The sequence below is a fragment of the Equus quagga genome, chromosome 9 (assembly GCF_021613505.1).
Source record: "Equus quagga isolate Etosha38 chromosome 9, UCLA_HA_Equagga_1.0, whole genome shotgun sequence".
Taxonomy (NCBI): domain Eukaryota; kingdom Metazoa; phylum Chordata; class Mammalia; order Perissodactyla; family Equidae; genus Equus; species Equus quagga.
In genome coordinates, this window is record NC_060275.1 from 15,198,841 (window position 1) to 15,226,492 (window position 27,652).

At 43.5% G+C, this 27,652-nt stretch overlaps 1 long non-coding RNA gene across 2 annotated transcripts; it reads left to right on the forward strand.

The window, feature by feature from the left end:
• The first annotated feature begins 6,000 nt into the window (after nt 1-6,000).
• On the forward strand, nt 6,001-11,242 carry LOC124245077 (uncharacterized). 2 transcript variants are annotated; one of them, XR_006890177.1, is made up of 2 exons: nt 6,001-6,305; nt 10,878-11,242. It is a non-coding gene; the product is annotated as an uncharacterized LOC124245077 (long non-coding RNA). The 2 variants fall into 2 exon arrangements; XR_006890178.1 differs by having other exon boundaries at nt 6,001-6,181.
• Nucleotides 11,243-27,652: the final 16,410 nt, after the last annotated feature.

Consider the following 27,652-nt stretch of genomic DNA (forward strand, 5'->3'; position numbering starts at 1 on the left):
AAATTTATTTTGAGCACAAAATTTTGCCAGCCCATAAATTTTCTCTTTGGCTCTTTCCCCGACGTGACACCTCTGACCCTGCTTGCTGGGAGCACCAGCAAGAGTATGGATTTGACCATCAGTGATTCATTCAATTCATTTACACTGATTGTTGACTCTCCCCACCCCCAGCCTGATTTATTTTGGAACTGATCTGATTTCATTCGAGATCTGTGCCTGCGGACTCATGTTAATTTGTTAATTGAGTTAGAGCGCTGCCAGAATATCAGAAGACCTTCGTTTGCCCCTATCCTGTGTCTAACGGTGAAATGCTGGGCTGTAATGTAGTTATATCGGGTGAAAAAATGAGAGCTGATGAATTACAGCCAGAATGTGACATTGATGGCAGTCGTTCATTCCCGGGGGGTGCACATCAGTCTCGGAACTGCAGATTTCACAGAGCAGACCTGGGAGTAGGAAGATTGGTGACTTCTAAGCAGTGTGCCCTTCTTCTGGAAGCTTTGACACAGCAAGTGACACTGGGCGGAGAGGCATGACTCAGCGCCCAGGGACTCTCCATTCCCCAAGATTGTCGTTCAAATGCTACTCTCTATGACTCAGCTGTCGTGACCTCTCTGGGCAAGTTCCACGGCATGTTTTGTGGGCCAGGGCTCTTAATCTAAATACAAAGACCTTATCAGCCAGGCAGACGGTCGGAGCAGCTGCCACTTCCCAGGGAAACTAGGAGTTCCCCGGGGTCAGCGGGGAAGGGTTTCCTGTGACGATGCCACGTGTAAAGTCCTCGGGGATGCCAGGCATTCTGAGGATGTGAGTGATCGCAGCGAAGCTCACCAAGGCTTCTCCGATTTGATATAAATAACTCTGCGCTGGCAGCAGATGGGAGGGGAGCCAAGTAGTAACGAATACTAGGACAAACACACAGGCCTCCGGGACGCCGGCCCAGCCGCTCCGAACCACGGCTGGCGACAGGCTTGGGGGTGGTGGTGGGCGAAACTGTACCAACAACATTGCATTCATCCGTGTGGACGAAGGAGGAAGCTCTTGAGAATAGCGCAAGCTTGAATAATTAGGAAAGGCCATAGCACAGGAAACCAGAGCGCTGATTAGAGGGGCATAAGTGTGAAGCACGTTAATTTGCCCGATTTGATGTTAGTTCATATTTAAAACCAACAAATCAGAAGTTACATATTGGACACTTCCTATTTACAAAATACTGTGTCAAGAGATAGCAAAGAAGCACGAGCCAGTTTCAGCACCACAAATAGAGCTTACAACTAAGTGGAAATGCCTGGCAGCAGAAGGGAGAGGAGGATTTAGTGCAGCATTGTATAGCACACGGCAACTAACACGGCAACTATAGCACACGTGTATAAAACAGGCTTTTTATTGCCTTGTTGGGCTCCTGTTAAATGGGGTGGGGGGTGGGGGGCGGAAGACGAACCGAGGGTGGGAACACGGGGGAACAAGCGAATTGGGAAGGCAGAGTTTAAGCTCTGCGGTTAGGTCAGCACTGTAACGATGAGTCTCAGCCACGGAAAGGGGATGGGATCGGAAATGGGGACTCTGGCCTTAGGCTGGGATGTGCCCCTGGCCCTCAGTAGAAGCAACCTCAAGTCCTCTCTGGATAAAAGCATCCCCATTTTAGGCCCTCAGGAGTCCCCAAAATTAAGACCTGTCAATGACTTCAGAATCAAAGAACACGAAAAATACAAGCAAACAGGCCACCATGAGTGAGAATCAGCAGAAACTATGACGCAGAATTAACCCCCTTCCTTCAGGTAATGAAATTGTCAGACACAAAAATACATACAATAACAATGTATCAAATGGTTAAAGACTGAAAAAAGGAATCACAAAAATAAGCAAGCAACGAGAGACTACAAAAACGATCAGGAAGATTTTGAAAAGAAAAAAAGTAAATTTGAAAAATGAGAAATAGAATTGTAAAAGTTAAAAAAACACACCTCGATGAGTGGGTAAAACAACAAATCAGATATAGCTGAAAAGAACATTTTAGTTCTTCCTTGAACACACAGTTATTGAATATTGTCAAAGCTACTGTTGTAGGCTAGGGGAACAAAACACACAAAAGTCCCTGCCTGCACACAGGTTACAAAACCAACTGTAACATAAGTAAAATGTATGGCATAATATTTTGAAAACCATAAATTGGGGAAGGCAGATGGAGAGCTCTGGGGGTGCATAGAGCTGTGTTTTAAATAGGAAGGACAGAAAAGGCCTCACTGAGAAGTTGTCATTCGGGTAAAGATTTGAAAGAGATGAAAGAGTAACCCATGAAAATATTAGGGGGGAAAGCATTTTGGGGCAAGGGAACAGCGACTCCAGTCGTCCAGAGGTGGGAAAACAGTTGATATATTTGACCTCCTGGCAGAGGTCAGTGTGGGTGGAAAGGTGGGGGTAGGGATTGAAGAGGTAATGGGGGCAGGTCCTGGGGACCTTGCAAGATCATAGCGGGTGATGTCAGCAGCAGTCACACTATAAAGGCCCACATGAAGTTAGTGGTTATGAATTTTAAGTTAGAATTTAACTGTAAAATGCAGCTTGCAAGAGACCCCTAAAGCCCCTGCCATCCTGGCCTGTCTGGCCTCTGTCTCCTGTGTCTGGAGTCCTCTCGTCCCTCTAGTCCGTCATCTTTGATGTTTTCCCTGACCCCTTCTGTCAGGTTTGTTTGCGCCGCATCCCTGTCCCCATCCCACTCTATACTTATGTAGAGAACTGACATTGTACCTGGTGATTGTGTATTATGCCTTCAACCAGGAGCAGGATCCTTAAGGATGGGCCACAATCAAGTGCAACGCTCAATAAATTTCCACCAGATCACTGCAGGAAAGGGCTCCATGGGGCTGTTTGCAGTAAGATTCTTTTGGTGCTGTTATCAGATTTGATTTGTCTTTAATTTAAGCACACTGCCGAATGTGCAATCAGTATTTTAGTAATTATGTACAAGTAGTTCTTGTTATAAATCAAAGTCGTTATTACTGCCTTAAGCTTTGGCTTTGGTAACAAGTCCTTCCTTGGAGAGTGGGCTGTTTTCCTGGTATCCGCCGCCTCAGTGGGCTCCAGCACCGTTCTCCCACAAAGCTGTGCACGGGGGGAGCTGGGAAGGAAGGGCAGACACAACTTTCCTGACATGGCCAGAGTGGGTCTTAAGTGCCTGTCTCACCAATGGGAGAATCAGGCCTCCACTCCTATAGGCAGGATTCTAGCCTGAAGCCTATGGTGTTTTGTCCAGGCCACCATGACCTCTTGCACAAATCTCTCCAAGGACTTATTGGGACCTAAAGTCACTCAAATTGAAGAAAACTCTGGAACTGAAAAAACACAGCAAGTTTGTCTCATCTTGATGTAAGGGGATGGCCTTTTGTGCCCTGGTCATTGTACCCTGGTGGCCAGTCAGTTACAGGCTGCTGCCTGCAGGGCAGGGTGTTTATGGGGTCGGAGGGTAACCCCTCAGGCAAGGCAGCTCCCGTGTGCCAGTCCAGCTTTCCAGGGGAGCAGCTCTAAGCAGTTGGGGGACAGGTGCGTTGGCCAGGTAAAGGGCACCTCGGTGGGTGCCCACAGCAACCAATTCACACTCCCAGGAGATTCAAACTAGAACAAGATGGCGTAGCTACAAAGATGAAGAAAGCACACAATCTATATATATATTTTTTTCCTTCTTCTTCCTTGAGGAACTAGGCTTGGCAGCAAACCAAGACAAGAGGATTCTTAACGGAGTGGTGTTCTATGATGAGCAAATCCATACATAACCAAAATGTTCGTTAAAGTTCTTCCCCAGTCACTACCAAATGGTTCCGCTTTATCTAAACTTGTCCAAAGCATGACAGTATATATTTTGCCATCCTTACCGAGGGATCCCATCTCTGAGTTCTCTGGCATCCCTCTGCCAGAGTCTCCACAGCCCCCCACTGGGTTAGGACAGAGTTCTGCTATGTAGCCCTAAGGCCCCATCATCACTCCGATTTCCGGCCACGGCAATTTCAACTCCCTAAACCTGTACCAGGTGGGCAAGAAAATCCAGGCGCAGTCATGAACAAGAGAGACTCCAGAGTAGGAAACCTTACATCAGGGGCCAGCCCCCCCAGAAGATGACCTATGCCTTCATTTTTTATTAGAGAGAGCTGTAGCCTGAATCGACAGCTGAATGACACCAGCCATACCCATAAAACTTTGATTTGACTGCTTATAATCAAAAGGAAAAATACTGCTCACCTCTCCATTTTATCCCAACATTGCATCTGCTATTATTGTCCACAAAGTCTTTGTTTTCAGCCCAGCACAGACATGATAAGAGGGCTTACCAACTTCTCTTTTAAAGACGAATCAGTGTGTTTAAAGTACTACTGTCTGCCTCCCTTCTTGTTCCAAGCAACATTCATGCACCTCTCTGGTTCCTCATGAGCTGGACCTGAGGAAACCCCACGGGACTTGCATTCCCCTCCAACACACACACTCGGTTCTCACAGAGGTCTCGATGAGAAACCTGCATCTTCCACCCTGTTCTTGCCTTTGGTTCCAAATAAATTACAAACCCAACAGAAAGATTCTAATAAGAGATGTAAACAAAAAGAACTAATCACTTACCCCCTGGTGGTATGAATAGCTCATGCCTGGCTCAAATCGTGGCGCTGAATTAAAAAGCGCATGTGTTATATTTAAGCCTTACCTCAGACAGATGACTAATGGGTGTTATGCTGTGTTTTGTTTCTTGTTAAACCCACAGAGATAATTATTTACTCAATAAAATTTAAACAGTTCTCATAGCCTAATTGGAAGCTGAGGGTAGTATTTTCCTCTCCCCGCCCCTTCCCAGCTGCAGCTGACACAGTCATGGAGTAGACAACATGATTATTGGTTTGCTTCTGTAGCTTTGTGACAGTCTGTGGAGAGAAATCCACAGGCCCCATCTTTAACAGTCCCCATGAAGGCGCCCCTCGTAAATTCTTTCCCGACCGGAACTGTCACCCCCTATTTCTAACAGGTTCGTTTTCTCCATCCCTCAGGAAAGGGGGTGTTTTCCAAGTTACTATTTGGGAAGGGGAGACCTGCCAGCTCGAAGCCCTCTCCTTTCTCATTTACGAGCTTTGCAGTGGTAGGAAGAGTTTTGAATCATCCAAGAGAACCACTGGGCGTCTGTCCCAGGTCTGAGGGTGACCTGGATGCTTAGTGGGTTTCAAGAGCAGGAGGTGTTAGGAATAGATGGGACCTGGGTAATCACAGAGGACAACTTGCCCATCCTGCAGGTGAGCTAACTCGAGCCCCGGAGAGGGCTGTTTCTGCGGCTAAGAGCATAGTTAACTAGGCATAGTTAACAGCTGGTTAGCCGAACAGCTGGGTCTAGACGCAGGCCAGGTCATGGTCACTCCCCGCTGGGCCTCCTGACCTCTCTCCCTACCCTGCCTTATGGCAGTTTTCCAGGTGGCTGCGTGCGTCTCTTCTGACTTCTGGAGGCTGAATTTCCACACGGCGTCCTGGGAAACGTCATGCCCAGAGGAGTGAGTTAACCTCTATTTGGAATATATTCCATAAATCACTCCAGTTTATCAAAATGTAGTTCAGGAACCATGAAAATAAAGCGTATGTTTGGTGTACATCTTGAGAATACAAAATGGCCCTTCTTAGAACCCATTTCAGCAGGTAGCAACAATTCAGTCACGTTCCATGCTTCTGTGTAGCTCCTGCTGTTAATGGGATGGGTGATGGAGCCTACTAGAATGGATATGCAAGCAATCTCAAGATTTCAATCTATCTGGGTCAGCCAGCCCTTTGTGTGGCGTGAAACAAGCTTCTGCCTTTCTCGGAAACCTGTAGACAGAGGCCTCATTGGCTTCTCTCTCCACTCACACACGCCTTCCTCTATCTGCATTCTATTGCCACAGAGATCAAATGGCTGCCATGCCAGCCTGCAGAAATTCCTTGGCTCAGCAGGGCCCCTGAGTCATCCTTAGAGAGATACTAGGAGCAAAGAGGCAGATGAGCAGGACACAAATGGGCTTTGTCTTGGGGAAGAAGGCCGAGGAAAAGGCAGCACACCCAGCGACGCAAAGATGCTGCTGTCAGATGTTCTGTTCATCCTCCTTTTCATTTGCTGCTGTCCATCCCTCCATTCCTGACGTTTTCGGACACCAGCTCCTGCCAGCTGGGAGCACAAGGAGACCAGGTGACTATTGTCTAGAATCTACCAGTGTTCTGAAAATGGCCTCTTTCCTGTCCACCAAAGGGGAATCAACAATGCCATGGAGATTTAAATCATCATTAATGAGGACACTTCTTTATTAGAAAAGGTATTTTTCTTTTCCAAAGGGGATTAAGATTATTGGTCAGGTGGTTATTATTTAAGTTTATGAAAACATACAGCATAGGTTGCTAATGCTTTTCTATTATTTTCAGTGATATTTATACATTAAAGAAAAGGCAAGAAGACTTGAGGATTTCTCTCCCTAAAGATGAAATATGGGTTGCATCTAGGAGCTCTCAAAAAACAGGAAGAACTATTACCTTGAAAAATATATCAAACAAGAGAAAGAGAAGAACCTTTGTGTGGTCTTCTGAGCTATTATTCGCTAAAGTAGTTTTCTCGGGCAAAATGCCCTGATTAACTGTATCCTCACAACCAATGACCACACGAGGGAAATAAAGGACCTGGTGAGGAGGCCGGTTACAGATCTGTTTAGCCAAGGGGTAAAGGAAGAGATTCCCCCATCCGCCTCTCCCCCATGGTCCTTCTCCCTGCAACCATTGCCTGCGAAAAGCATCCCTCCTTTCTGTTTTTGTGACTGTTTCTAGCACCCAGTAGCGCACCATCGCCTTCCGCTTTCTCCGGCCATTTGCTGGGCGCTGGCTCACAGAGCTGCTGGGGGCATTCAGCTGGCACTCAGCACCACTGATTCTCTACCGCACGTTGCTTGGGGAACGGGCTCTGCCTCTTGAAAGCTGCAACACAGCTGCTAGGTGCTTGCATCCCATAGCTGCTTTGTGAGCGAAACTGTGCCTGCCTCAGTTTCCTCCTCTGTAATAGGATGATGTTTATACCCAGTGACTTGGTGGACTTCCCGTCTCCCAAGAGCAGAGTCTGAGTAAAGAACTGAGAGCAGATACATCATTTGGAAAGTGCGTTCATTTCCTAGGACTGCTGTAACAAATTACCACCAACTGGGGGGGGCTTAAAATAACAGAAATGTATTTTCTCACAGTTTTAGAGGCCAAAAGACCAAAGTTAAGAGGGGGGCAGGGCTATGCTACCTCCGAAGCTTCTAAGGGAGAATCCTTCCTGGCCTCTTCCTGGCTCCCGGCAGCTGCTCACAATCCTTGGCATTCCCTGGCTTGTAACTGTATCACTCCAATCTCTGTGTCCAGCGTCACATGGCCTTCATCTGTGTGTCCTCTTCAGTCTCTTTTTTTTTTTGAGGAAGATTAGCCCTGAGCTAACTGCTACCAATCCTCCTCTTTTTTGCCGAGGAGGACTGGCCCTGAGCTAACGTCTGTGCCCATCTTCCTCCACTTTATGTGTGGGACGCCTACCACAGCATGGCTTGACGAGTGGTGCTATGTGTGCACCCGGGATCCAAACCAGCCAACCCCGGGCCGCCAAAGAGGAACGTGCGCACTTAACCGCTGCGCCACCAGGCCAGCCCCCTCTTCGGTCTCTTATAAGAACACTCTTCCTGGATTTAGGGCCCACCTGAATCCAGTATGATCTCATCTCAATCCTTATCTTCATTACATTCTGAGGTTCCAGCTGGACATGAAATGTTGGGGGGAACATTACTCAGCCCAGCACAGGGCTCAAGCCTCCTTTCCGGTCCTTAATTCTAGAGTTTCCTAATGTTGACAGTGGGACTAACCTGAAGGGAGGGTGGGGCAGGGAGAGCGGATGCCATGGAAGGGACGAAGAGCACAGCTGGTGCGCCAAGTACCTCCCTCTCCACTCACTCCTGTGGCTGAAATTTCCCCACAAACAACTTCTAGGCAATTTGATTCAGACTTCAAGACTCAGTCCTCAGAGAAATGGCAAATATCTCAGAGAACTGAATTTCTCAAACTGAGATTCTCAAAGGGGTGGGACACATTCGAATCACCTGGCCGGGGGTCTTTTACAAAGAACACCTGCCCCAGGGATTCTGCAAGGGGGAGGAGTAGGACGGAGACTCTTGCAAGCGAATCGTTTCTACAGTAAACTGCTGTCACTCCAGCAAATGTCATATACATCTCAGGTGTGTAGCTTCTGTTTCAAACCATGATTACTCACTTCTTGGAAATTAGTTGACCCCGGCACTTGTTTGGGGTTTGGGGGAAGAGAAGGTACACCAGGCAGGCAGCCCACTGAAAGGGCAAACCACCCAGATTTCATTTCCTAGAATAATAAGCCTAAAATTTGTAGCAGGGATGGCAAATCCAATTTGGCCCACTAGTTGAAATCTTGCTTGAAATATGTGGCTGAGCAGAGTGCTGTGTTAGGAAAGATTCTGAGGCTGTATCTGTGCTAAGTGGGAAGAGACCCATGATAAAGTCACCATCTGCCACAAACATCCCCAGGGACTTTCAGGGCACATGCCACAAATTTGTCATCCCTGGTAAATGGCTTTTTGGGGACCATTTCCTAACTATGCCATTGCCAGAACAGGTAACAGATTTTTATGTCCTGATGTAAAAATATACAAAGTCATAGAAACAAGCTATTTCTATGCTATCACCACTTTTTCATATTTCTGAAGATATCTTAATACTCATGTACAAATCTTGTGATTTTTGAATCGTTAAGTTCTTAGAGGCAAGGCCCTGTGTCTGTTTCTACTCTCTAGCTGAGTGGCTGCTGGATGTCAGTTGTGTAACCAGGATTACTGGGCCTGGGCCAAGCCTGAGCTGAGCTGGTTGGAGTCGGGGTAGGGGTGTTTTAGTCCCAGTTCTGCCTTAAGGGCATCTGCATGCACCTCTGTGGATAAGGTATTTCAGCTCTCTGCATCTCACTTTCCCTGTCTCTAACAGGAATAATGATTCCGCCCCCATCTTCCAACACAGGTTGGTGTGAGGTGTGTATGCAGCAAAAGTATGGGCCCTAGACAGAGGGGGAGTTGTCATTTAGAAATCATTCCTGCACATTCTGAGGGCATTGCCATGACAAATAAGAATGTTTGCATGAGGAGGGCACTGCCCAGGAAATCCGGCTCTGATTAAAGAGAGACATCCGGAAGTCTTCTAAAGATGCCAAACAAGGAAATGTGACAGTCTGAAAAGTCAGCCGTGCCCCTGGGATGGGTTGCAAGGAAAGGTCAGAGAGGCGGTGCCAGGAGCTGACCTTTCACTGCATCGGCACCATCCACCATCCGTGGGGCCTAAGACAGGCGGCCGAGGTCATTTGACCTCATAGCCAATCCCTGAGGACACTAGAAGGGGCCCTGGAAATCACTCAGTTAAATGTTTGCTTGTGAGGAAGCAAGAGGAAAAGTCATTTTTGCCAGAATTCCAAAGCTAATTAGTGTCTGAAAGGGGACAAGAACCCCACCTCCCAGATGCCAGGGAGACAGAATGTACAGGGAGCTGGAGGGAAGACCCAGAAGGAAACCCCGTATTCCCTGTGAAGAGCTGGCCTTGAGACCAGAGGGAAAGATCTGGACTCTGCTGTCTGTGGGTCCCTTCCCAGGTAAAGGGGTTGTAGCTTGAGTGGGAGAAAATCAACCTGTGGGATTTCAGTGTTTAAATCCATTACAATCCTGTACAATGAAAGCAGTTTGATGGTAGGAAGTTACAGGGTCTGTGGGAGCAGAAGGGGATGTTCGTAAGATCTACACCACAGCGTTGAGGCAGTGAATTTTCTAGTTGAAGGTTGCGGGTTAAAGAGTGGGCAGTGGGAGAATCTGCCTGGTACAGGACTAAGGGGAGGGGGGCATCGTCTAAATTTTAGAAAATTTAAAAACACTAACTAGTAAAGCCATCTAAAAACTGGTCTGCCTTTTATTATCACCATGCACAGGCAATTCTAAATAATGTTACTGATACATATTCCCCGCCCGAATAATCTTCTGTTGGCCTGAGTTCTAAGCAATTGTGCCTACTGTTGAGTTTAATATTATATACTTAAGCCTGAATGAGCACATTCTTGTTGTTTATCCTTAAATAATGTATTCCGCATGGAAGTTAACTTGGCTGTCAACTCTCTAGGGCTCAGCTACACGTGTTTTGTTTCCAAAAAGCGCATGAGAAGTAGACAATGGAAACGATTGTAGACAGAGGCACAAACTTGAGTGACTTTAATTCTGTTGCTCTATGTGACCATACAAAAATATTTGCAAACTGTCAGAAGCCACCTTAAACAGGGTGCACAATGCTTTAAAATTGTTCCTTGAAGATCAGTGCGAAGAAATTGTAGAGAAGGCTGTTACGTCTGCCAAAGGGAAAAAAGTGAGGAAATGGACAGTTACATAAAAAAGAGAATCAAATTCAAGGAGGAAATGTTAGAAGAAATGGCCAAAGGTGTTGGTCTTACATTGCCAGATGAAATTACAAGGGCTGTATTTGAAGCCCGAGTCACTTTCACTGAGAACTGGACAAGAACACAACGGCTTGGATAAGTCCATTTGCTGTCATTTATCCATTTTCTGTGATTTTCGCAGAAGAAAAACTTGAGAACCAAATACAACAGAAATTTCGCGATAAGCTTCCTGGTGATGGGTTTTTAGTGGAAATTTTTCAGTTGTGGAGACATCTGAAAGCTGCTAGAATCCATCCTGAAGAAACAAAGAAGGGGGCTATATTGCTGTTTCTGGAATTTGCTGTCACATAGGATTCACATGAGTCTCTGTCAAATTTATCCTTATGCTTAAGACTTCCCTGAACTACTTACATGTCTCTTGTTACAGGTAAAAAAAAACTGGAGAAATTAAAATGGATGAAAAATATTCTTCAATCAACTATGAGTTGGATTGATAAATCTGGTTCTGCTGCCTGTTGAATGTGAATATACAAGATCAATTTGGATGCAATCATTGACAAATTTGCAAAAGTCCCCAAAACAAAAACTGGTATGTTCTCTGTTACCAACATACCGGCAAAAGGTTTTGCCCTTTTCTTTAAAAAAAAAAAAAAAAAACACCTAATTTAAAAGTATCTACTTTCCCCCCTTTTTTGGTAATGTAGTATTTATTTACTTGTTTATTCATTTATTTATTTAACTGCCTTGATTATATACGTCAAGTTTAATAAAAGAAAAATTTCACTATCTGCATTTCTTTCTCTGCTGTTACTGTTATTTCTTGAATTTCATGATTATTACTAAAACTAACTTTGTCGTGTGATAAGAGAGTTGTTAAAAAGAAACCATTCCAGGTATGAAATACACGAGGTCCATGCTGGAGCAGGCACAGCATTTCAGCAGTTTCTGCTCATTAAAAGCAACATTGACTCAGAGAGAGAGAATAATAACAATATATAATTTTGCTGTTGTTAACAGCAACAACGTTGATAACATGTCTACGATTACCTTTATCACACAGTGTCACACAGTATCACACTGAATGTATGAAATACACTCAATATTTGCCATCTGCTTCTCATCTTGGCTGCCCAAAGGGAGAGTTTGCTGAATCTCGCTGGATGCAGATAACTTGATTTTGGGGGAAATGTCAGCTTCCACTCTTAGCTTCTCTTACTTCAACCCAAGACCAGCCCAAGGTCGGACTGTGAAGTCTGGGTGGTGTATCTTTGGCCCCGCAGCCTTCCTTCTGTTCTCTTCTCCCTCAGGAATTGAGTTCTCTGCCTCCCCTGCTGTCTTCCCTTGGCTCCCTCTCAAATCCTCACCCCCTGAAGGCTGTGTGATACAGTGGAGAAAGCAAGGGTTTTGGGGGTGAGGGAGAATAGGCCTATTTTGATAATCCTGGCTCTGCCCCTTACTGGCTGTATGATCTTGGGCAATTCATTCTCTGACTCTCGATTTTTTTCATCTGTAAAACGGGGATAATAGCAGATTATGAAAATTAAATGAGTAAACCTACGTAGAGGACTTAGAATGGTGTGTGCCCTGTAGTCACCAAGGCTGTGGACTCCAGGGCTCTAGTGGACTCGAGTCCATTCTAATGAGAGAATTATAGGCATCAGCCAACAGTGGAGTTGGGAGGAATTTTAGAGGTACCAGTTGTCTCTTTTGAAAGACCTCCTCTGCACTGTCTTAAGGCGTTTAACAATTGGCATCCACTTTGACCCTCCCACTTAGGGACCCACACTCAGCTCTAATCCAAGTTTCATCTCAGCGCCCGCTCTCAAACAGTTGCATTGAGGATAGTGAGGCTTTGTCCCTGCTGTCTGAGAACGAAGGCTGAGATTGATCAGCAAACCCTGCTAGGGAAGAGGGAGCAGAGATTGCTGGCAAACGAGCTCCATATTTGCCATCTCTGTTTTAGCCTCTCAGCTGTCAAAGCCAAGCATGTGTCCTACATCCAAAGGTTACCCTTGCCTTACCTGCTTGACACTGAGAGTGGGATAAAAGCTGCATATTTAAGTAAGCACAAATACATTATTGGCTTGTTTGAAATCAGATTGTTTTCCTCGAGCCAGGGTCATAAACTGAGAGGTGGGGCCAGGCCAAATCTAAAAGAGCCGCTTGGCAACTCTAACAGTTTGCAAAGAGGAAAGAAATCGGTAAACAACGTTTTAAAAATGTTAAATGCCAAGCATTCTGTATTTCAGTTTTAATGCTTATTTATGGATACCTACTGCTATTTTTGGGAATTCCAGGAGCAAGTACCCGACTTTTCCAAACCCCCACCTGCTACTGAGGAGCAGCTCCTGAAACACGTTCCTGCTTCCAACAGCCTAGATAGACAGAGCGGAGGTGTCCTTTGGTGTGATCTCAGAGAGAACATCCTTGCCTTCCAAAACACTTCCACCACCTTCTTGGTGGTGAATAAATGAGGAAAAAATCTTGTCTAGAGAGAGAGCCGTGTACTAAAGTCCATTGACTTAAAATTACTGATAATCAATTTTTTTTCCCTGAGACCAAGTTTTGATAGAGGAGAAAAGGAAAGAAAGATGAGGGCTTGCAACTTTGATGAGAGAGGAAAGGAGGGATACAGAAGAAGAAATGGAAGGCACTCAATATCAGATTCATCTATTTCACAGTGTCCCTGGGATGGCTCAGAATGTGTGGCTGCCACTGAGGCTGCAGTGCCCAGATTATTTGGGGTTACATGTCTTTGTCTTTTTGGGTACTTTCCCTGAGCCATTCAGCGGGCAAACGGGAGGGCAGCTGGCAGCCTCAGGCTCTCTGTCCCGTCGTTCATAAACCAATGACTGAGGCTGAAGCTGGTGAAGGTGGCGCTGAGGGGATTTGTCTAATTGTACCTGTGGCGAAAATCTGTCCCAAGGTATTTAGCAGCTTAGCTTTGGTGGTTCATATGTAATAATTACTTCAATCTGTTGTGTTTCTAAAGCCCCTGTTCTCCAGACTTCTCAGAAAAGCAGCAAGGAGTGAGTGAGTTATACGTTGAGGACCTGCTATGTGCCCAGCCCTCTGTTAGGGACTCTCATGTTTTATTTCCAAGCCTCATCACAGCACCACAAGGAAAAGACTATTCTTTCCAACTTACATTTGAGGGAATTGAGGATCAGGAGGATATCATGAAGCTGGCGTTCAATAGAACCTTTGTCACTTAGAAAAAGCAAACTCATCTATAGCCAATACAAAGGGGAAGGCTCTTTCAGGGGATTCAGTGGCGGCAGCCCGAGAGCTCTTCTCAGAGTTTTTTGACTCTTTAGTCCCTTTTGGTTGTGGCCTGATGCCCATCAGTGCTGAGGCCAAATACCTACAGTGATCTTGATGGGAGAAGTTGCCTCAGGTTCTTTCTTCTGTCCAAATGGAAATGTAATTAATTCTGCCATGTCAACACCATCCTATCTTTCTCAGCTGGTCACTCTCTGAGTGTTCTAGAAGAGTGTTGATGGGCAGCGAGGGTTCTCCACGGATGAGATGCTGACAGTGCCTTCTCTGCCCACCCCAACCTTGCTGGGTACCAGGCTAACCTGACTGAGAGTTGCCTCCTCCATTAAGCCCTGCAGCCCTGAGAGCCTCCTTTCACTTGTTCCATCTGCCCTATGGTTTGGTTGTGTGTTGATCATGAGCTCGTCTGGGGAGGGAGGTAGAGGAACTTGATCATAGACAAGCCTATTAATGAGGGAAGCAGTTGGAGGTCCTGTCTAACCCGAGGACAATGTCAAATGTTAGGGATAAGTGCCATCATCTTCTAAATCTGTCAGAGCAATTTGCGGCTACCTTCTTGAGATCCTCATTCAACTGCGATACTGGAAGGGGAGGAAGGGCAAAGACCCTGGGCCCAACCTTCAGTGGAGCGCCACCTGGTGGAACTGTTTTTAAATACAAGCATTATGCTGCCAGGGGAGTCCTTTTGCGTAAGGGCCCTGGCATGTGCTTCTTATTTTAGGTGCTGTGTCAACAGGATGATTGGGCATTTCCTAAATCCAAATAAGCTGAGTTAACATATCACGGATTTAACCAGGGCGTGCGTTAATTGAACAAGGCTATTTCAAAGCCTAATAGCTTGAGTTCCATTTACTCTTGAGTAGAGGGAGCAGAGTGGATCTGTTACACTGGGATGGAGTCCCTGGCAGGTGGGAAAGTGGCAGGGAAGGAAAGGAAAGAACAAGGCAAACATTCTAGAAATTTCCATAAAAGATCAGGCACGGGCAGATTAAATAAATGTCATCTTCACGAGAACAGGCAGACAGATGACCTGGCGTCCCAGGCTTCAGAAGCGGCCTCTCAGCCATCGCGGCGAAAATCCTCGGCAGGCTGGCATTGTACAGAGGCCCTAAATGTTTAAATTCTTTCCACATCACCTGTCGCTCAATGTGGTCTAAACACAAATGATTTCAATCCTCTCATCCCTCTTGTTTAGAGGCAGCTTGCTGTAATTTTATTAGGTTAGAATTTCAGGGAATAAAAACCTGCTCAGATGAACACCCACCACCCAGCGACCCCGGAACTTCTCTCTGGTAGGAATAGTGTATTCGTTTCCTAGGGCTGCCCTGGCAAAGTACAACAGACTGGTGGCTTACAACAATAGAAATTTATTCTCTCACAGTTCTGGAGGCCAGAAGTTCAAGATCAAGGCGTCAGCTGGGCCAGGCTCTCTCTGAAAGTGCTACAGGAGAATATGTGCCTTTCGCCCAGCTCCTGGTGCTGCCTGCCATCCCTGGCATTCCTTAGCTTGTAGACACATCACTCCAGCCTCTCCCTCCAGCATTACACGGTGCTCTCCCTGTGTCTTCATGTCGTTTTCACTTCGTGTGTGTCTGTGTCTTCACGTCGTCTTCCCTCCGTGTGTGTCTGTGTCTTCATGTGGCATTCCACTGTGTGTGTGTCTCTTCTCTTCTTATAAGGACACCAGTCACATTGGATGAGGGGCTCACCGCCCACCAGTGTGGCCTCATCTTAACTTACATCTTGATTACATCTGCAAAGATCCTATTTCCAGATAAAGTCACTTTTACAGGTACTTGGAGTTAGGACTTGAATATATCTTTCTGGGGACACATTCGACCCACAAGAAATAGGAGGGCAGAACAGCAGGCAGAAAACCACAAGATCAACTCTAGTTACGAGGGTGAGGGACAGCAGATGGAAGCAGGGACTCCCCAGTGCTGCTGGCTGAGGTTTTCCTGAGTTCCCACAGTCTGATCCATCCCAACCTCTATTATACGAGGCTATGTGCGCAACACCAGACAAGACCATGACATCGTATACTGAACATTATTTTGATAGGATTAGAAATATATTTCAAAGATGAGATGTTTCCTTAGAAAGGTGATAAGGGCCGTGATTTATTTGGAACACCTTCAATTTAGATATGTTACTAACTTGCTGCCCTTTATTTTTAGTGGACATAGAGGAAATCAATATGACCCATTTAACACTATCTCTGCATTTCCATCGAAATGGAGAGTCAATCTGAGATATGTAGAAACTTTCCTCCGTCATTTTATCCAGGACTCCTCCTCATTTAATACATTATCTGTTCAATTGATGCTTCAGTAGGTCTGATTGCACTAAAGCATATAACACTCTGATTCCTTACACCTCTTGCAATCCATGTTGCCTTGTTACTGATAACACATGCGTGTGTTAACACTTAAGTGCTGTCCTCATAGGAAATACTTTATCCCTCCTTTCAAACAGATGTTAATGACACTTGTCTAAATTTACTGACTGCCTTCTATGTGCCAGACACTGTGTGAACTGGTTTATATGCATTATTTTATTTAATTCTTAAAATCAACTTACGCTGTAAGTATTAATATTCTCGTTTTAGAGATGAAGAACCTGAGACTTGCATAACTAAGTATCTTCTCCCAAGTCACATAGCTCTTGGGTGGCAGAGCTGGAATTTAGATTCAAGTTTATGCTTCCAAGGCTCATATTGGACGACCTTCATATAACATTTTCCACAGTAATCCTGGTGGATTTCCTTGACCAATCTAGTTCTTTTTCCCCTCCCCAAGGAAAGGACTCACAAGAAAGCCAGCCCAGGTTTAGGTGCATGGACCATTACTTAATGGGTCAAACCCATTTGAATGTCCTCACATTTTGCTTTTGACCACTAGGTGGCGATATGCCTATTTTCTCTCCGGAAGATCTTGAACTCTTAACCAAATGCCTTAGTGAACTCATCTCCCCTCTTTGGGCCCCTGAAATCTAAATGGCTATGGAACCAGAACCAGATTACTAAGGAGTAAAAACACACAGAACTGGGCCTCTGGACACTCTGTCATCAGAGTGTTTCTCTAGGCTTCATTAGAAGTGAAAAAAATTCCACAGCGATTCCAGATGATGGTTGAATCAATAATCCACTTATATACAATAGACAATATAGGCTTGGAAACTAGATGAATGTGTTTTTTGACCTATAAAGAGCCACATCAATGTAGTATTCATAATAATAAAAATTATATTTTGAATGAAGGTGAAGATGTGATGAGCAACTTTAAAATGGCTTTGGTAGCTTTTAGGAAATTACATCTAATTTTTATGGATTAGGTCGCTGGAGTAGGTGGTAGATGGAGTGTGGTAGACGGAGTGTGACTGACCTTGCTGGACAAAGTGCCAGGCCCTGTGCAAGGTATGTTGTGTACAGTGGTGAACCTGATACACGACTCCTGGCTCATATCATGGCCCGTGCCATGGTAGGTGCACCATAGACAGATCAGATCTGACCTGGGAGTTACATATGTGTATATATGTGTGTGTGTATATATGCGTGTATGTATGTATGTATGAATGTGCATGTATGTATAGAGTTGATCCTTATAATTCATGAATTCCATATTTGTGAATTTGCTTACTCACTACAATTTGTTTGTAACCCCCAAATCAATACTTGCGGTACTTTTGTGGTCATTGGTCGAGATGCACAGAGTGGTCAATAATTTGAGTCACTTGAGGTGACGTGTTCCCAGCTGAGGGTGAACAAGGCAATTCTCTGCCTTCTTGTTTCAGCTCTTATACTCTAAACGAGTGTCCTCTTCACCATCTGTTTACTGTTATAGTTTTCACATTTTTGTGCTTTTTGTTGACTCCATTGTTTGAAATGCCCCCAATCATAGTGCTAAAGTCTGCTGTTCTTGAGTGTGAGAAGACTGTGTGTGACGTGCCTTACGGAGAAAAGACGTGTGTGAGATGAGCTTCCTTCAGGCACGGATTATGGTGCTGCTGTCGTGAGTTCAGTGTAGTTAATTAACAATCTATGTTAAATAAGATGTCTTTAAACAGAAACACACATAAAGCAATGTTATGTATCGACCAGTTGGTGAAAGAAAATGTGACCAAAGTCTTGAAGGAAAGTAACCCTATAGTTTCCCCGGGAGCAACAGTTCAGGATTCACTAATTCAGTGCTCATGGCGACTTTACAGACCATAACTACTGTGAATAACGAGACCTGACTGCATATTCTGTATGTACACACACCTACAGCTATAAGGAGCATTAATAAAATGCCACATGATCCTGATGAAAGGTGGCATCCACCACAATCAGTATAGCCGCTCAGCGAGTTCTCAGACGAGTTGCATGCACGCACAATGGAAGGAGGAATACATGGATTAGGGTACACACTAGGCTAAGAAAGAAGTCATTGGATTTGGAGAGGATTTCTGATTTGTAGATCAAATAGCCTACTCTTTGCGTCTGTCATCTAAGGCAGGAAGGTATGGATAAGGAGAAGGAGAGAGAAGATGGAAAACTCAGAATGTCCCTACAAATGAACATGGGGATAAGGTGGCTGGGGAGAGCTGACTGCTGATACCATGAGGGTATTGAGAACAAGCAGATCTTGATATAATCATTTCAAATACGTTCCGGGGATGACCATCATAGATGTTAAAGTTTTCTTACAATTTTCCCATTATTTTTAATCCTCTTCTCAGACTGTTTTCCTGCCCTCCCCAGCACTAAATTGCTTTGGATAACTTCAAAAATATTTCTAACCTTATTTAGAGTTGGAGGGGATCAAGAATGATGTACAGTTGGATTCCTTGCTGCAGTGCCCAAGTGGGAGAAGGAAGCCTGGAGAAAAGCAGATAGTGGCAGCTAAGAAGGAAAGCAGTTAGCCACTCCCTGGGACCCACTGAAAAGAGCAGCAAGGGGCATCCCTCATCACGCAGAAATTACTCTGAGACAGTGCCCATAGGCAAATGGTCCCGGCGTGACTTCCCTATGGCCAACCATCCAAAAGGAGCCTGGACCTTTAAGAATCGTGGCAGGAAGTTCTAAAGACTACAGCCATCAGGGCTTGTGACAAAAACTGTGGCCAACCCAGAGGGCTTTGCTGATCTATCAGAGCCAAGGAACAAGGAAGACCACTAACAGGCCTGAGGGAGAGTTCAGTGTAAATACCTCCAGAATAAATACAGGACTACTCAGAAGTACTCAATGACGCTTTTGTTTCTGTATCACAGACAATGATCTACCGGGAAGTATAAAATAAAAATAAGCTTAGAGATGTGAAACCCGAAGTGGGAAGAGTCCAACAGCTTTAACATCTTGAGTGCATGAGATGGGCGTGGGCAGACAGGCCTCCAAGCTCAGGTGAACTGTGTTCCACGGGGGCCTGGGATGCTGCAGGGGTGGTGTCTAAAGAATCAGAGCAACGAGAAAGAAACGACAACCCTAAAGACAAATCTGATGTCATATGATTTAAGAAAAAGAGGGAAGGTGGAATCTGGGGAGTATAGACAAGTAAGTGTTAATTCCTGGCTAAAGATTAGAATCTATCATAAGCTGTCAGTTTTTCAGCCCTAGGCGTGAACACTAAGAACAGGTGACGCCAAACTAACCACATTTTCCTATTTTATAGGATTACTATTAGATTAGCGAATCGGGGAGTCCAGAGAGCTGAGGTATGTGGATTTTGGCAAAGACTCTCAAGGCACTGCGTAAACAAGATGGAGAAATGTGAATTGGAAATATCACCTCACAACCCTGGCCTGGAGGACCACCTGACCAAGAGCACAGGCCCACTGACAGCAAAGCTCCCTCCCAATTCTAAGACACAGGAAAATTGATGGGATGCTAATTTTGAGCAAGAAGTCGGTGACTCGCTACATTTCTACTACTGCAATTGATACTGGGAATACAAAGATGAACTCCTTCCGTGAGTGAACTTGTTTCTCAAAAAGTTAAGTCTACTCGTTCCACTATGTGTCCACTCAAAAACTTGCACATGAACATTCATTACAACGTTACACTTAGCCAAAAAATGGAACCAGTCTAAATGTTCATCAACTGATAAACGAATAAACAAAATGTGATATGGCCACACTTAACATTTGTACGTTTCAGTGTATATAAATGTCATCTCAATAAAAGAACAGTAAACAACAATAAAAAAAATGTGTTATATCCAGACAACGGAATATTATTTGACAAAAAAACCCCACCAAGAATGAAGTACTGACACACACTACAACATTCATGAACCTTAAAAACATTATGCCAAATAAAAGAAGACAGTCACAAAAGACTATATATCACGTGATTTCATTTTCATTTCATTGTACGAAATGTCCTGACCAAGCAAATCTACAGAGACAGAAAGATTAGTGGTTGCCTAGGGCTGTGGAGTAGGTTGAAGGAAAATGAGGAGTGACTGTTAATGGATGTTGGCTTTCTTTTTTGGGGTGATGAAAATGTTCTAAAACTGGTTGTGGTGATGATTGCACAACTCTATTAATTTACAAAAAATCATTGCATTGGACACTTCAATGGGTGAATTGTGTGATACGTGAATTTTTATCTCAATAAAGCTGTATCTAAGAAAAAGAGTGAACTCTACTAGTGGAAATGTATGTAAACAAACAATCACAATACACTCTGCATGGTCCCATGTCAGAAGTTCTATGAATTTATATGTTTACCTGTCAGTCTCCCCTACCACATGGTAAATCCCTCCAGGAAAGGAACCATGGATTAGTCGTCTTTGTATCCCCAGCTTCTAGCACAGTTCTTGGCCCATAGAAGATCATCACTAAATGTTGTTGATTGCTCGATAATGGGTAACATGCTAAATGGCAACCTGGTAAAATTAAATGCAAGAGAAACGAATCCTCAATGAGTGCTTTTTTGTAAACACATGATATTGACTATTTCTGCAAAGGCAAACCCTTACTTAAAGGACCCACTTTATAGCATTAAATGCCAAAATTGATAAAAATAAACAAAAAGGAAAGTCAAATCTGTATTTTTGCAAGCATTTTTTCAGTGTTGAAATCCAAACAGGTAATACAAATGGCGTGCTGTAAATATTCCCTCTACGGTGCTTTTGCAAGAGCACGGTGCAATGGAGCTTTTTAGAGTTGCTATTCCATAAAGTTTTGATTGAAGGCATGGTGTTCTTTTTCAGGTTAGTCATTCAGTATCAACCAGTGGTTTTGTTTATTGTGCCAAGAACCTCTAACTCCAGTTAGGTTCAATCTTCTCAAAAACTGTCGTGGACTATTTGATGGGTATAAATGCCTCCTAAGGTATTCAACGGCCTGTGCTGCTTAAAGGAGCTCTTTGAAGCTTCTGTTCCGTGAATTTTGGCTGCTGTATTTACATAAACTCCTCATGGCTGAGCTACTCTGAATGAGAGCTTGACAATTCAAGCTCATCCATATGAGAAACTTCTTTACTCAACATATAATGGAGCCAGGGAGTGATTTTTCTCCTCTGACAACCTCAAAAGGTGTTACTGTCCAAAAGGAGTCCTGTTTCTTTGGAATTCAACTCTTAGTATATGGATCATAGAAAAAGAAATGGAAATTCCATTTCACTGAGGTACTATTTCACCACTCTTTTCTCAGAGTGACAAAAATCCAACAGGGGACAACTTACTCATTGCTGGTGGAAATGCTCAGTGGCACAGTTCTTATGAGAAGAACTTGGCAATAGCTAGCAAAAGTATATGCATTTTGACTCAGGAATTCCACTTGTAGGAATCTATTCCAAAGAGATGCTCTTAATAATAAGAAATGCGTATGCACAGGCTTTTCATTATAACACTATTTGTAAGAGCAAAAGACTGGAAATAGCCCAAATGTCCATGAGTAGGGAAGTGGCTGAATATACTAAAGCTTATCCATATATTAGAGAGCTATGTAAGTGTAAAAAGAAGGAAGAGGTTCTCCATGTACTGATAAGGAGTGGGTGCAGAACCAAGTACAGAAAATGTATATAATAGGTTACTTTTTCTCTGAGAGGGAAAAGAATGAATATATACACACATATTAATATATATACATATATTAATTTGCCTATATAAAAAAACTGAAGGGCAAATCAAAATCTAAAAAACAGATTACTACAGAAAGAGGGAGGCAACAGACAGGACAAGAATGACAGCTAAACTTTTCTAAAGATACCCTGTTTTGTAGTTTTGACTTCTAACTGTGTACATATCTAACAAATTAAAAGAAAAATTAAATCAAAATGGGGAAAGCATGTTGAGAAATTGAAAGCAAACAGAAACAAATGAACCTAACTATCTGTTCACTTGATAATTTAATCACACAGAAAACCAGTATTGCAAGTGACTTTAAAACATTAGTTTGACTGCATGCCCCTCGTGGAATATATATATATCCTAAGTACAAAGTCTCAAAACATGAACAAAAATCCGGGGGGAAAACCTGCAAAGAAATCTTAAAGAATTTTCAGTAACCATATTGTTGGTAGTATTATTATTTTGAACATATTTGTAGGATAAAACAAATAAGGAATTATGTTAATGTCTTAGGAACCAAGATTTTCAGCATAAGAGAAAAGAAAGTGAAAAATCAAAGAAATAAAAACTCTATAATTCTAATTTTGAATTGCAATTATCAGTGTGAACTCAGAATGTATAGTATCTTTACAAAATTATTTCCTAGATAGTCCACAAAAAAGATCTGAAACCAATGACCAACCCAGAATCAGTGAGTATTCCTAGTGCCCAGATTGGGGTCTCTAAATACTATTTCCCAATAAAAAGAAGCAGACTCCTTTGGGAAATGGCTGATTCCAGTTCAGAGGCAGGAGATGGACAAGATGAGCCTGGAATATCTCATATAAAAAAATCGAGGAAGTTATCCAAGACTACTGGGGTTTCATCTGGAGAACATAGTAACTAACTTGAAGGGGTTCCCATTGGCCAAAGCTGGGAAAATTTGAGCATCAAAAATAAAAATAACTGTAATGAAATGAAACATAAATTACATTAAAATTCATGAATCCTCAAAAAAACTCCTATTGGTCAACTTAGGAGATTGCTAGGGTACCATTCATTATTCTGAAAACTGGTAAATAAGGGAAAAGAATCAAGTGTGTATCTTACATTTTCTGCATAAATGATGCCTCAAGGTAATCAAATATTTGTTAAGGAAAAATTATTCTTTATAGAGGAATTCCAGCTAATATTTGCAAAAAAACTACAGAAAATACAGAGAACAGAGGAACATGTTATGTGACACCAAGGACACCAAGTCAGAAAAATTCAGAATGTGGGATAATCCACAGGACAAATGACCCAGTGTATTTAAATAGATAAATGGCAAGAGGGAAAAAATGGGGAGGGGGAAGCTATAGAATAAAATCTCCTTAAGAGACATATCAGGGGCTGGCCCGGTGGCCAAGCGATTAAGTTCGTGTGCTCCTCTTCGGTGGCCCAGAGTTTCACCAGTTCGGATCCTGGGCACTGACGTGGCACCACTTATCAAGCCATGCTGGGGCAGTGTCCCACATAGCACAACCAGAGGCACTCACAACTAGAATATACAACTTTGTACTGGGGGGCTTTGGGGAGAAGAAGAAGAAGAAAAAAAAAGAAGATTGGCAACAGTTGTTAGCTCAGGTGCCAATCTTAAAAAAAAAGAGAGACATATCAACCAAATGCAATGTGTGGGTTTTGTTTGGGTCCTGGTTTGTACAAAGTGTTGAAAACTCATAAGAGAATTAGGGACATTTGATGATATTAAGGAATTATTATTATTTTAGATGTGATAATGATATTGTGGTATGTTTAAAATAGTCTTATCTTTAGAGATACAAACTGAAGCATTTTTTAGGTGAAATTATATGATGTCTGGGAATTTCTTTAATGGATTGAGGATGGAGGGGAAAGTGGGTTGAATACAGAAGAAACAAGATTGGCCATGTGTTGATAATTATCGGACTTGTTTGGTAGCTACATAGGGGTTCATTATATTATTCTTACTCCTTTTATATGTTTGAAGATTTGCTAAATAAATAAATATTTGTCATAAACTCTAGCTTTTCTCTTTCATGATTTCCTAGAATATTATTTACTGCCTCTGAACCCATGCTTGTCCCCTGAATTCTAATACTAAATTAGCCAATGATCAAGCCATCCTTCTTTGCTATTTCTTCTAAGCTGTTTTACGTACATTGAAAGGAAATAATATTTTTGTTAAAACAATACCGACCTAGAGGCAAAATAATTTGTTGATTGCCATGGGCTTCCATCAGCTATTTTCTGTGTAGTTAAAAACTGTGCTCCCAACTTAATGGAACAATTTGAACTGGGAGCTCCTCCATGTGTATCCATTTCTGACTCCCATTCCCAGGTGGAGGATAGGCCTTTTAGCTGCCCAAGGGGTTTGTCAGGGTGACTCCTGGAGACATCTGGGGCTGACTGGATCCAGAGACCCAGGCCTCAGCAGTGAGTTCAGAAACATTGCTGGGCCAGGTTGTTCTAGCCTGAACCTGAGGATGCTGAATGAGGATTCTGTTCATGCCTGAGTGAATATGTTCCTCATCCTGCATAGCTGAGATGGATACAGTGCACCTGGAGCAGGTAAGACAGTCACTGGCACATATGCAGATTAGGCTACATGCAAGCCTGTGTAGCCATATATAGATGGTTATGTTTCCAGAAGGTGTGATGTGACCTTCATTCTCTCAGACCAAATGTGCACACCTCTCCTCCATGACGACTTTATGATCTACAGCTGGGCTGTGGTAATTTATATTTAAATTATTTAAAATTAAATAAAATTAAAAATTCCCTTGCACAGTAGCACCAGCCACATTTCAAGTACTCAATAGCTATATGTGACTCATGGCTACCATATTGGACAGCACAGATTTAGAACATTTCCATCATCTCAGAAAGTTCTTCGGGACTACTCTGATCTAGAAGGTTGCACCTCCATCTTTGATAGCATTTCTGATTTTTCGCAGGTATCCCAGCTGAGGTGACCTCATTCTCAATCATTTAGAATTGAAATCCCCTTGACATCATACAAACCATCTCTGTATCTGATTATGTCCAAAGTCTGAGCCTGTTGTTTACATTTGTCAAGACAATGTGGAACATCAAGCTTCATTTCTTAAGTGATGGCTTTTCTCACATTTTTGCTGATTTTGTATTTTATACATCATGTTCCTTTTCTCAGTCATGTGTGATGAATGAAAAAGTTTCAGAGTTTGGAAAAAAATGTAGGAAAACTAAAGAGAGCTATAAGAGAGATGCATTAGCTTGAGGTGTGGGTGCTGACTGGGCTGATTTCTGGCTGGCCATCAGGCAGACATGGATGTGAATTTGGTTATTAATGAGGGTATCATTTATGATAAGTGGGTTGTGACAGCAAGGGTTACAAGCAGTCATTATATGTCAGAGTTGACTTGCCACACCTCAATTCCTATAGCCAACATAATTGATTTCAATGTCTTCATAGCTTGATATTCAAAAAAATTGGTAGTTGATGAAGCCACACCCATTTAAGGTTTCAGTCGAGAGTGGAAAATCCATAGTCGTCGTAGAAGATGATCACAGTGAGGTTTTTTTTTTTTCCTGTTTCTACTATGCCAGAGAACCTATAACGAAGCAACTCAGATGATGCAAATTGCCCTCTCCAACTGCAGTGAGGGGAACTCTGCTGTCATAAGACACAACTTCTGACAACCTGATTAAATCCTCCTTCAGATGTATTTTAGTCAAATAGAGGCATTGTTCCTGCCCAGGCAACTCCAGGAGGAGCCCCATCATGCAGATTTCTGGGAGGTCTTTCCTGGAAGAGGGAACTCTTTAAAAGTTTTGCTGAGATGCCTAGAATTTCCCTGAAAGATCACAGGAAAATATTCCTGGCACGGATTTGACATTACCGCACGTGCTATCCTGGCTAACTGATGGTTACCATACATCATCTTATGCAGGAAGGGGCTAGCATGCTTTATGAATTTAAATTAATATTCAGAAATATGACTGGTGTGGTAATGAAAAGATTTTGGCAGAAGCAATTGTGGAGCCCTTGACAATTACAGTTGAGAAAATATACTGAGATGGCTGGAACATCAATTATGAAATAACCTTCCAACTTGACATTTTTGGAATTTCATATTTTCCAGCATTCCAAAAGGGAAGACAGACGGCTCTCGTAGTCAAACATATCTCTCAGTATATTGAGAGGGCAAAGTCAGGGCAAAAAGGCGGCGTGTACTGGACGCAGGAGAGAGAAGCAAGCAGATGTGGGCGCGGGTCAACCTCTGCAGTAAAGGCAAAGTTTTGGGGCCAAAGTTTCCAGTCTTCTATGAGGTATGAGAAAGTAGGAGTTTAAAGACATTGGATCATTCATTCATTCATTCATTCATTATTTATTCAATTGATTGTGGGAGAATGGAATATTCTCTCTCCCTGAAAGCCTTCCTTCCTTCTGCTCCTATTCCAGTGAGGAGAGTGTCTTAGAAGATAGCCGAGCTGGGCAGACATGTTAAATACGATAATATAAATTAGCAGTCAGTCTTAGCGAGGAGGGTTTATTTGTCTTATTCACGTGCTGCTCTGAGGAACCGGAAAGTCTTATGACTTGTGCTAAGCGGGGCAGCAGGGGTACACCTAGCTCTGCCTTCCCAGATATAGTGCAGGATGAATGGTCCTCATGACCCTGTGGGCTGCTGCCAAGATGGAGCCTGGATCCTGGGGAAGGGGTGGGGAAGGAAGGAGAAAAGGAGAGGGAGCAGAGAGAACAGGGACCCTCTCAGGAGCCTGTAAGGAAGGCTCTGTGTGAGGACACGCTGAGGGAGAAGTAAAGAAATGTCTGGCCCCATCTTCTGGAAGGCATGTGTGTTTCTGATTGGCTAGAAATAAGAAAGTTTTCTTTCTGGCCATGGACTGATCAGCTGGTCCTCACACCCTGGGGGAGGGAGGGTGGAGGCTAGGCAAGGGCTCGTTTATCCAAAGGCCTGTGGAGACCCTTTGTGAGGAGCCTTAGAAACTTCACAGTGGAATCATCCCCAGCAGCTGCTTCTAAGGACTGACCGTCTATTAGAAAGAAAAGACTCAGGAGTGAACAAATGGACACAGATGGCTGAAATGTAGGGGAAACGGATGAGAGAAAGAAGCACGACGTTTACTCACTACCACATGCCAGGCACTTATGGATAACATTAGGCTCCCTCAAGAAGGTTCCACGAACAGATATTTCATAGCTGGGTTTAAACATCTTAGTAAATTTGCTTGCTGTGGTAGGCAGGGTAATGGCTTCCTGAAGACATCCACGTCCTAATCCCTGGAACGCATGAACATGTCACCTCACGTGGCAAAAAGGACTTCGCAGATGTGATTCGGTCAAGGACCTTGAGATGGGGAGATCATCCTGGACGAGCTGGGTGGGCTCAATATAGTCACAAAGGCCCGTCCAAGTGAAAGAGGGGAGCAGGAGATTCAGAGTCCGACAAGGGGACATGGCAACAGAAGCAGAGGTGGGAGTGATGCCGCTGCTGGCTTTAAAGGTGGAGGAAGGGCCACAAGCTAAGGAATGTGGACAGCCCCTAGAAACTGAAAAAAAGAGAGGCAGATTCTCTCCGAGCCTCCAGAAGAAATTGCCAACACCCTGATTTTAGCCCAGTGAGACCTGTTTCAGATGCTGACCTCCAGACTATAAGACAACACATTTGCGTTGTTTTAAGCCGCTAAGTTCATGGCCATTTGTTACAGCGGCAGTGGGAAATGGATATACTTGCCTTTAACCAGATGATCACCTGATGTTTTTATGAGAAAAGTGAAGAGGACAGACTTTTTCACACCCCTAAAATATAAAATATTATCTTGGGAAAGCAAAACAAAGCAAGATTAACATATAGGATATAGGACGTAG